Source organism: Sceloporus undulatus, chromosome 6, assembly GCF_019175285.1.
Source record: "Sceloporus undulatus isolate JIND9_A2432 ecotype Alabama chromosome 6, SceUnd_v1.1, whole genome shotgun sequence".
NCBI lineage: Eukaryota > Metazoa > Chordata > Lepidosauria > Squamata > Phrynosomatidae > Sceloporus > Sceloporus undulatus.
Window position 1 is genome coordinate 148,980,985 of NC_056527.1, and position 10,319 is coordinate 148,991,303.

Here is a 10,319-nt window from a genome sequence, read left to right on the forward strand (position 1 = left end):
CCAAAACGGACGGAGGACCCAAATTTGGAAAGCATTAGATGCAACCTTCAGGAGGATGGAGATGCAGGGCGTTCTTTCCTGCAGTTCCCCCCCTCTAGTCTTGCAAGGCCTGTCCTTGCCCTTTTCTGCCCCCAAAGAGGTAAGACTGCAAATGCCAGGGTTGCGCAGCGGTGCCAGCCTGCAAGGTTTGGGGCAGGACAGGTGCATCAAAGGATGCTGAAGACAAGGGCCCCTTAGCATCCCTTGAGCACACGACCCACAACCCACAACACACACAACCCACAAGGAGGAGGAGGAGGAGGAGGAAGGTCCTGGGCCCTTGGCCTCCTCCTCCTGCTGCTGCTGCTTCTTTCCTCCTCTTCTGCTGCCTCCGTTGCGGTGACTTCATGGGGACGCCGAGCGACGACGCCGAAAGGGAGGAGGAAAAGGAGGAGAGGAGGAAGGAGGGAAGGAAGGAAAGGAGCAATGGAAAGGAGGCCTTCGCAGCCACGGCCGGGAGAGGTGAGACTCTGCTCTCTTCCTCTGCCTTTCTTTCTTTCTTTCTTTCTTTCTTTCTTTCTTTCTTTCTTTCTTTCCACCCCTTCCTCATCCTCTTCTTGACTTCTTCTCCCCCTCACCTATTCCCCCTTCATCCCTCCTCCTCCTCCTCCATCCCATCCCTCTCCTCCCTCCTCTTCCTCCACCTTCTTCGTTATCTTTATCTGTTCTTCCTCCCTCTCCATCCCTTCCCTTCCTCTCCTCATCTATTCATCCATCCTCCTCCTCCTCTTCCTTCATCCCATCCCTTCTTCTCTCCCCTCTCTTCCTCCTCCTCCATCATCATCATCACCACCACCATCCTCCTCCATCCTTATCTTCTTCATCAACCCCTCCTCCTTCTCCTCCCCTTCCTCCATCCCCCCTTCTTCCTCCATCCCATCCCCTCTTCTCTTATCTCTCCTTATCATCATCACCTTTCTCATCCATCCTTATCTTCCTTTTCCATCCCACCCCTCCCCATCCCTCCTCCTCATCTTCCTCTTTTCCCTCCTTCTCCGCCCCATCCCCCTCTTCTCTTAGCTCTCCTCCATCATCACCACAACCATCATCATCACCATCATCACCTTCCTCCTCTTCCTCCCTTCCTCCCCCGTGACAGAGAAATACAGGCAGCTGGAGGAGGAGGAAGAGGAAGAGGAAGAAAGAGAAAGGTGTGGGTTTTTCCCTCTCTTTGCTGGAGGCCAAGGCAGCAGGAAAAAAGACTGGCCACGTATCCCCCCCCCCCAAACGCCCCTTCCCCACCTCTGTCTTCCCTCTGGTCCCCATCCTTCTCCCATCATCCTCCTCTTCCTCCTCCTCTTCCTCCTCCATCTCTTGTCCTTCCCTCTGGGCCTTTCAAGTCTCATGTCCTCCTCCTCTTCTTCCTCTTCTTCCTCTTCCAGCCCCCCCCCCCCCCAATTGCTAGAATTAGGGCAAAATTTGTGGGGATGCTGCTGCTGAAGATGGCTCTCTATTTTCCCTTTGGGAAATAAGCAGCATCAAGGAAGGGGTTCAGTGGGGGGCCTTGTTGGGGTTCAAGAAGGTCCCTCTGTTCCCCCTGTCAATAATCCAAGCACTGCATCCTTTTTCTCTCTGTCTCCTTCCCCCCTTTCCATTCCTATCTTTAAAAAACAATTGAAAAAAGGGGGCAGACAATACAGAAGCAGCCAGCTTGGCTTGTCAGGAGGAGGAGGAGGAGGAGGAGAGAGTCTGCATTGCAGGATTCCTCTTGTTTCTCTTTCCTCACTCTCTCTCCCTCTCCTTTATTCTCTCCCTTCCTCCATCCCTTCTTTTTTCCCTTTTAAACCCCTTATCTTACAACCCCCCCAATTGTCTGCCTTTGGACCAAGGATGGTGATGGAGCCTCACTTTGCTGGGAGCAGGTAATGGGGAGGGAAAGGGGAGAAGAAGGCCATCCAGCTGGGAAAAGGAAGGTCAACACAAGTGTGAATGTGTCTCTGTGTGTGTCTAGGTAAGAAAGAAAGAAAGAAAAGTTTATTGATTTGGGGGCCCATCTGGCAGCCTGGGCCAATGGCTGGCTTGCTGGGGTCTTTGCATGAAGGAAAGCAGCCTTTCTTATATAGGAAGAAAGGGGATCAAACAGCTTGCAAAAAGATTCAGGGGGACTTGTCCATCTTGGTGACAGCTGTTTGCACATCTGTCTCTCTCACACATACATATGTGCATCTATCCACCTGCCTTTGGGATGTATGTGCCTTTGTGCAGATTGGTGCATGCCCATTGCTTTAATCTCCCCTGTTGCTGTTGTTGTTGTTGTTGTTGTTGTTGTTTCTTCAAGTCATTTCCAGCTACTTGTGCATCCTGGTGATATCTGTTTGCATACCTCTCTCATACACACACACTTGGGATGTGCCTGTGTGTGTAGATGTCTGTTGCTGTTGTTGTTCTTGTTGTTGATCTTGTTATTGTTCTTGTTATGGGCCTTCAAGTCATTTCCAGCTACTTGTGCACATCTCTCACACACACACATATCCACCATGCACTTGGGATGTGTCTGTGTGTGCAGATGTGTGCGTGCCCATTGCTTTCGTCTCCCCTGTTATTGTTGTGGTTGTGTGCAATCAAGTCATCTCCAGCTACTTGTGCATCCTGGTGATAGCTGTTTGCACCTCTCTCTCTTACAAATACACACATATGTGCATCCATGCACCTGCACTTGGGTTGCGCCTGGATGTGCAGATGGATGCATGCCCATTGCTTTCGTCTCCCTTGCTGTTCTTGTGTGCCTTCAAGTCGTTTTCTGGTGACCATAAGGAAACCCTATCATGAGGTTGTCTTGGCAAGTTTCTTCAGAAAGGGTTTGCCATTCTCACCCTCTGAGGCTGAGGCTGTGTGACTTGCCTAAGGTCAACCACTGAGTTTCCATGGCTGAGCCGGGATTCGAACCCTGGTCTCCAGAGTCCTGGTCCAGCATTCAAACCACTCCACCACATTGGCTCCCATTTCGCCTCCCCACCCCCAACAAACTCTGTCTGCTTTTGCAAAGCAAACCAGCAAAAACAGGGAACCGGCCTCCAAGATGTGAGCAGGGAACATGATGCAGAGAGAGCTATCATGTGCATGTCAAACATGATGCAGCAGCCAAGGAGGAGGAGGAAGGAGGAGGAAGGCCAGGAAGCCCTCTTGATGGTTTTGTTTTTGCCATTTTTTTAGGTGGCTGTGATATTTTTAAAGCCTGACTCGGGGACTGCAGGAATGTCACGCCGGAAAGCAATATAAAACAAAATTAATGTTTCTATGGAGACTCTTTGGAAATCTCGAAGGCTGGGCCCATGGTGGGTTGAGTTAGGTGGGATGATGGGAAAGGAAGGAGATGGTGGTTAAGGGAGAAGCAGGACTCTGTGGACGCTTCGGCCTTTTGTAGCAAGGAGACCATGGAAATGGGGCCGGAAAGGATGCTGGAACCGAAAGGACCGGTCAGATTTGTCCAGTTCCAATGATGTCACTGTGGAACAAACTGTTCTGCCTTCGCCGGCCTTTTCCTCCTTTCTCCATCCTTTTCCCCCAAAAGCAGTGCGTGAATCTTATAATGCACTTCACGGCATGCAATTGGATGCAAACCTGGACCAAATCAATAAGTGCGTTAGAACTAAAAAAGGGACTTAATGGCTTAAATGATGGAGCATTTCAGTGGTCAGGGTGGCTATTTTGGGGAAATATTTCATTTAGTGCTCACCTTAGAGCTGGCATCCAGGCTTCTTGGCCTTCAAGGCCACATCCAATGTCATTTGGAGGAATGGGGACATGCACAGACACACACTTTCTTCCCACATGTGTATGTTTGGGTACAAAATTGCACACTTTCTTTGGACCCGCGTAGACACTTGGTTGCATGGATGCAGAAGGGGGGATCTGAGGAAAGGATGTGTGTGTTTTTTGTGTGTGCAGGGATGGGAACTTAAAAACCTTTCCACCATGCCATTTAAAATGTATGGTGCTCAGATTTTGGGTATTTGTATGTGTATTTGTGCATTTGCTATTTCTGGATTGACTACCAGAAATGGGAAAACAGCAATCTCAGAAGAACCACTGAGGATTTGGAGAGGCTTTTTGGTATCTTGCTTTTCCCCATCCTCAGCAGTCGCCACAACGGTTTTCCTAGCCATGGAGGAAAAGCATGCTCCTCTGCAGTTGCTCCAGGTAGTGGATATTTGTTGGTTTGTTTCCTATTTAGGGGCTGCTGAAGGCTCAGGACCTCTTGGCATCATTTTCAACTTATTTGCAATCTCAAATGTTTGTGGTTTTTATGCTTGGTGTAAAACCACTTGTGCACCGTAAGTGTGATCGTGTTTATAAGGGTGAAGATCCTAAGAGCTCCCCAAATTCTGATTATTAAAGTACTGTATATTAAGTATTAAGCATTAAAGCATATGAAAGCATATTGCATCAATTAAGATAGGTGTGATGGCATTTGTGCAAATGTTGCATGACTCTTTTCTTTTGGGTTTTTCAAAGCCCTTGTGAGATGGTTTTTTTACCGGTGGATAGAGTTGTTTAACTTGGATGTGGGGCCTGTTAGCCAAATATTGGTTGATATACTTGGAGTATGATGAAAACAAACAAGCAAAAGATTGCTTATCCAGTGCCTAAAAAATTAGCAGACTTTAAAGGGGAGAAAAGCACCCTATTCTTTTGTACTGTTTATTGTGCACATTGAGCGCGTTGTGCCATTATTTTTTAAGGATATTAAAAGAAATGTTTAGAGGAATGTCTTTGGAAAGATGTATCCTTTGTGTATTATGTGTCCTTTGTGTGTTATAGTGTATTATTGGATTGGGTCTTCCTGAATGGCAGAATGGGGTTCTACTGGATGACCTTTGGGGTCTCATCCAACATTCGGACTCTGTTTGTGTCACGGACACTACAACGGGTGGGCAAAGGATGGCCTTTCCAATATTGTTGGACTGCAACTTCCAACCAGAGTATCCAGTGTTGAGCCATGCTGGGAGTTGAAGTCCAACAATGTCTGGAGAGACACATTGGAATAGTTAAGTACCATGAAAGCAAGTGGGATTTTCATCCGGAGAGACTTCTTCTCGAACTTTGTTGTAATTCACATTTAAATGTCAGTCCATGACGTTAGGCAGAATGTGTGCACTTGGCCTGTAGCTCAAACATTGAGGTCTGGCAATTGGCAATTTGTTGTTTGTTGTTGTGTGCCTTCACATTGTTTCTGACTTATGGGGACCCCAAGGCAAACCTGTCATGGGGTTTTCCTGGCAAGCTTCTTCGGAGGGGGTTTGTCATTGCCATCCTCTGAGGCTGGAGAGTGGGACTTGCCCAGAGTCGCCCAGTGGGCTACTGACAATGGAACCATTTAAATCCAGTTTGGTACATCCTACTGCATCCCAATGTTACTGATCTTATAGTTCAGTAGGAAACGATCATTTAAGGTATCACATTCCTTATCATTTGAAGAGTCCTGCAAAAGATCAGACTTAGAAGCTAATTTGATCAGGAGTCTGATGTACATGATTTCTTTTCGGCTTAATGCTCTGCTTGGTCCCAATTTTTCACAACTGTTTCTGGGATCTTCATTGTGATATGAACAAAACTTTCAAGCTGTGGCACAGAGGTCATTATTTCCTTAGGTTTCACTTGTTAAAAGCTTTTTTCCCTTCCTGTTAATGTAAGGCATGCTTTACTTATGTGTACAGTAATGATGGATGAAGGGCTTTTCAGGAGCAAGGCTTGCTGGAAATGACAAGTCTGTTTTATTTGTCTGCCAGCATTTAGCTCTCTGGAAGCAATCTAGGGCTTGGAGTATTGTTTGGGTCTTTGGAAATGACACATTGTTCTCACACACTTGTGTGTATGTGTGTGCATACATGCACCCGCACACATGTGCTTGATAGTCTTGTTTTATAAAATTACAGATGCAAGATCTTATCAGTCACATGCACAGTTCTTATTTCACTATCCAAACCTTGGCTGTTGCTTTGTTATTGTGTGTGTGTGTGTGTGTGTGTATATACAGTGTATAAATGTACGTGTATATATGTATATGTACATATATATATACGTACATATGTATATATGTGTATATATATAAACTTTGAGGTATTTTACGTGTGTGTGTATATATATATATAGAGAGAGAGAGACAAATGTATATATATATATACACACACAGAAATATGTATACACTATATATATGTATATATATATATGTACATATATGTGTCCATATGTATATATGTGTGTGTGTATACAGTGTGTGTGTATATATATATATATATATACACACACACATACACTTTGAGGTATTTTACATATGTGTGTGTGTGTATATATATATATGTAAAATACCTCAAAGCTTTTTTAAAAACTCACAACTTTTACACTTTTCAAAACTTGTAAAAAGTCTACAAGGAGTAAAAGATGTTCTGAATTTGGTTTCTGCTCTTTAAAGATATTTGTTGCCTATTCATGCTACAGGTTCTTCCTCTGTTAGTAGAAAGTAGTATGGGATTTTGGGGAGGTGTTGTTGTTGTTGTTGTTGTTGTTGTCCTTGTCCTTTCCAACCTGTAGGAACCCTAAGGCAAAACTATCCTGGGGTTTTCTGGGGCTGAGAGAGTGTGACTCACTCAGGGTTTTGCAGCATGAACATTGTTTCCATGGCCAAGTGAAGAATCAAACCTTGGTCTCCAGAGCTGTAGTCCAATGCTCAAACCACTACATATTGTCTTTGTAATGTATTGTCGTTGGGCATGGAAGTTCTGGCTTAGGGTTTTGTATCAGATGTGCTATATTGTTGTTTGTTGTTATATGCCCTTGAGTCAGTTCCAACTCATGGCAACCCTATGGATGAGACATCTCCAAGGCTCCCTCTCCTCCACTGCAGTCTTGCCCAGATCCTGCAATAGGCCCTTGGCCATAATAATCTCCCTGATTGAGTCTCTCCATCTGGTTTGTGGTCTTCCTCTCTTTCTTCCACCTTCTACCACCTTCTACCTTTCCTAGCGTTATTGCTTTTCCTAGTGACCCATTCCTTCTCATGATGTGGCCAAACTATGATAGGCTCAACTTGACCATCTTTGCCTCCAAGGAGAGCCCTGGTCTGATCTGTTCGAGAACCCATTTGTTTGGACGTTATCAGACAAGGGAAACTGGAAGTATAATCCAATGGCAATCTGAACGCAGTCATGGGGTTTAATGTTATTGCGTGATAGACTTCCACACGCAATTTTGGGGAATGGGAAGTCAATCCGAATGCAATCATGGGGTGTCACATTATTGCGTGAGAGGTGATCACACGCAATTTCAGGCAATGGCAAGCTATTTTTGGGCAATGTGAAGTCAGTTTGAAGGCAATTTGAATTCACGTAAATTTGCTGAACTAGCGAATTCACATGAATGCATTCTGGACCCACTTTCTTTTCATTTGAAATTAAGAGAAATTCCTCCTGTGTGATAAACTCCTTTGTCTTCTTAGCTGTCTATGGAATCATCCTAAGTCCTCTTCTCTAGCACCACATTTCAAGAGAGTTGATTTTCTTCCTATCTTCTTTCTTAACTGTCCAGCTCTTGCATCCCTACATGGGAATGATGGGGAATACAATGGCCTGGACGATTCTGACTTTAGTGCTCAGTTGTATGTCTTTGCTCTTCAGTATCTTTTCCAGTCCTTTCATAGCTGCCCTTACCATTTCTAGTCCTTATTTCTTGACTGCAGTCTCCATTTTGGTCAATGTTTGATCCTAGATATGGCAAATATTTAACTACTGTATTTCAATTTCCCCGTCGTCTAGACTGAACATGTGTATTTCTTCTGTGGTTGTTGTTTTTGTTTTCTTTATGTTCAGCATCAAAACTGCCTTGGCACTTTCATCTTGGACTTTTCTTATTAATTCTTCCAATTCTTGAATGTCTTCTGCTAATATTAGGGTGTCGTCTGCATCTCTTAGGTTGTTAATGTTGCTTCCTTGCTATCAAATGTTTCCTTGTGGATCCATTCTCCTGTCCAGTTGGCCATTCTTTCCACGTTATCTGGTTATATTCTTGTTTCTTCCATTTGCACCATAAAGGATCAGTCTATATTCCCTGGCTGCAAAGTATTCTCAGTGCCAAAGGGCAGTTGTGGGTTCTACAAAACCCAACAGATGTTTTATACTTCTCTAAAACCTTCTGGTTCCTGTAAGTCTTTTGATACCCAAAAGCATGGGCTATGTTTTATGCATTGTTTATGTAATATGTAAACCGCCTTGATCCTTCGGAAAGGTGGTATGTAAATAAAATTTGTTGTTGTTGTTGTTGTTGTTGTATTCAAGATATAGCCATGTTAGTCTGTAGAATCAGTATGTGGAGAGATCTTGCAGCACCTTTGAGACTGACTGAAATGAAGAAGTTGGCAGCATGAGCTTTCCTAGACTAAAGTCTACTTCCTCAGATGCATTTGGCTATATATTCAGGGCTATATTCATGGGCTATATGTTCAGGTTAGATGAGCTTTGGTACACAGCCTGGACATTGGGAATACAGTAAATGGAACAATTACTTCTAGTAGAAACTAAATGCATATTGTGCTTGTGTATTGCTAGTGGTCGGTATTAGCTGTCTCGTTGTTGTTGTTGTTGTTGCTGCTGTTGTTGTGTCTTTCAGTCGTTTCTGACATATGGTGATCCTATCACAGGGTTTTCTTGGCACGTTTCTCCAGAGGAGGGTTGCCATTGCCATCCTCTGAGAGTGTGACTTGCCCAATGAGTATCATGGCTGATGTAGGCATCCAACCCAGGTCTCCAGAGCCATGCTCCAATGCTCTGACCACTATGCCATGCTAGCACTCAGATATCTCATTACAATCTTAGAAATACAAGAATGTATTTTAAAGTCTGCCTTGGTTCCTGCTTAGAAGAAAGTTCGAAATAAGTTGTGTGAATAGTTCAGTTAGTGTCGGCCTCAAAGGTTTGTGTATCCAGATTGTCTGTGTGTGCCATTATCCACAGATCTGTCACTTCATTCTTGTGACATTTCCTTATAAGAAGTGTGCAAGAGTGTTAGATGCTGTGTAGCTGCACTGATGAATAACAATGCAACCCTATGCATGCTTACTTGGGTATAATTTCAATGTAATTCCAATGGTGCTTATTACGGTGCAAATGCATCCAGGTTGAGCCTCTCTTATCCAAAATAACCCGAGACCAGAAGTGTTTTGGATTTCAGAGTTTTACAGATTTTGAAATATTTGCAGCTACGTAATGACATATCTTTTGGAGATGGGACCTGTGTCTAAACATGAAATTCATTTGTCTCATATGTGAAATTTGCTTATGTCTCATTTATGTCTTGCAAACGTATGGCATAGCCTGAAAATCATTTGATATGCAATGTGAAGCTGCCTTGAGTCCCTTGGGAGGAAGGTGGGGTATAAATAAACATAACAACAACAACAATAACAATACAGGTGTGTATGTGTGTGCATGGAATAACAAAGGTGTCACTAACTCCATGTGGATAATTTTGGAATATTTCAGATTTCAGAAGTCCAGATAAGGGAGACTCAACCACAAATGATTTTTGGAGAAGGAATACCAGTTGCTATAGCATTACCAAATGTCAGCCTATAGGTAATATCTGCCAGAAGTGGATTAGTTAAAATGCAAGTGGAAGAAGAGGAAGGATAGGGAAATTCATTGCATGTATAGACTAAAGGCCTAACAGTGCAACCCTATGAATTGCCTGCAATGGCATTATAGCCTAAATATATTTGCCTGAATTGGTGTGAGTTGCATTGCAGTCTGTACCCAGTTACACTGAATTTCCTCTGGATTTAGATGACTATTACAGCACCGTTCAGACTTCAGAGTATTTGACGTTAAGGAGATTGAGGTCCATACTTATAACATCTATATTTGTGTTCCTTCCTAAGATCTACTCCATTCACAACTGCAATTTCTTATACTGTGTTGCTTTGATTGCTGGTTGACTTGACCAGTGGCAAACTGTGGCTAAACCTATGGCAAACTGGTTATGTGAGTTAATAATATATCACAATGGTATTATTTGAGTTTCCTCCAGTTGTTGTACAAGATGGCAATAGGAAGGCAAACTTTTATGCTTTTGCTGGGGAGAAAATAAAGCATGCAGCAGGGAATTATTATGTGCTCCTTCCCTGCATTCATAGTCCTGCTTTCCAAGCCCTTTTTTCAAATGTCAACAGCTTTTGATATATATTTGTTTTCTGCCTTGTTTTGTTTCCTTTTTCTTTCTTTCTTTTTTGCTCTTTCAGTTGTGTATTTTGCAGCCCTGGATATTGTTTAGAACAGTCAATGCAATTGTGT

The 10,319-nt window shown here is 43.6% G+C and overlaps 1 protein-coding gene across 2 annotated transcripts in view; it reads left to right on the plus strand.

Annotated features, from left to right (window-relative positions):
* The first annotated feature begins 365 nt into the window (after positions 1-365).
* OTUD7A (OTU deubiquitinase 7A) overlaps positions 366-10,319 on the plus strand; it is a 69,628-nt gene continuing 59,674 nt past the window's right edge. The window contains exon 1 of one of the 2 annotated variants that reach the window (XM_042476989.1): positions 366-501. The gene's annotated coding sequence lies outside the window, so the exon portion shown is untranslated. Of the gene's footprint in view, positions 502-1,807; positions 1,902-10,319 lie in introns of those variants that run through there. The other variant, XM_042476990.1, reaches the window with a different exon arrangement.